Here is a 1,314-nt window from a genome sequence, read left to right on the forward strand (position 1 = left end):
AAAGAGAATGCAATGTCAACAATGTAGAAAAAACGGTGAAAAAGAAAGAAGAAACTGGAGAAATATTTATGTTCTCTAACAATAGCATCTACCAGGCTTACTGAGCTGTCTAATGAAGTTCTCCTATTCTCACCTTACCAGCTGGTGTGTTCCCAGGCTGAGGGCAAGAGCCAGCAAGGTTATGTTTTTATTTTCATTGAAGGGACTATATTCAATTAAGAAACTTGCTTGATGTATATAAAGAGCCACTGCTGACCTCAACAGGCTATGCAGTTTGTGGGACAGGCAGGTTCCCATTGACTGAAGAGGCCCTAAACTGAACTGTGAGACGTAAGCCAAAGGATGCTTACTTACTGTTAGGTAGTTGGAAGCCAGAAGGGGATTCTGTATATGGGATTTGGTACTTTAAGAACCAAAACTACAGAGAAAAGCACATTGTGGTAAGGAAAGCAGTGTCTGTTAATGTGGGCACAGAGATCTCAGGGTTATTAGTGCAGGAAACCACACAGAGATGCAAAAAAGGTTTAGATGTCAAGGAATTTACTGATTCTGGGCTCTACAGCAACCCAAAAGCAATGGAGCTCCCTCCTAAATGGTCTGCACTTCAAGCTCTAGCCTTGATAGCCTTCTCAGTAATATTGCATCTGACCTTGTCAGTTTCCATTACTGCCTCTTGTATTTACCATACACAAACTGCCACTGTGTCAACAGCCTCCTAGGCTTCTTGACTGCTCGTTTTCAGGTCTCAGGAATGGATGGAACCCACTTCTAGTGCTCCATAATATGTGGATTTGCATTTGTATTATATTTGTTCTTTAAGACTAATCTGTCATGCAGAATGAGATACTGCCAGATGAACACTACGTTTCTCCTGAGACCAGGAGTGCCAACCTGTTGGCAGCAGAGCTCTTTACACTCTCTGGCCGCACCTTGTACCTATGGCTTTCAGTTCCCCTTTGACCTGGGGAATGGGGTCACAGGTATGGACCCTTCCTATGCTTCTCTGCATTGTCTACAAATCTCCTACTTTTTAGCTGTCCACACATGCTTTTCTTGATATACAGAGGTCTTCTGTTCCTCTCCTTTGTAACCGTGACTCTTTCTATTCATGTAGGAACAGGGTGAAAACTTCTAGCCTGCTACCTTGCCCTAGAACTCTGAAGTTCTTGGTCCTCATTGTCTCCTAAATCCCACAGGTGATTGCAACAACAACCATATTATATACTATTAAGCTACTGATCTCCAAATGTGTATCTCCACTCTAATCACATTTACCATCGTTTTTATTTATACCCAGCTATGCATTACATACCA

Source organism: Nannospalax galili, unplaced genomic scaffold, assembly GCF_000622305.1.
Source record: "Nannospalax galili isolate Female #2095 unplaced genomic scaffold, S.galili_v1.0 scaffold47, whole genome shotgun sequence".
Classification (NCBI taxonomy): domain Eukaryota; kingdom Metazoa; phylum Chordata; class Mammalia; order Rodentia; family Spalacidae; genus Nannospalax; species Nannospalax galili.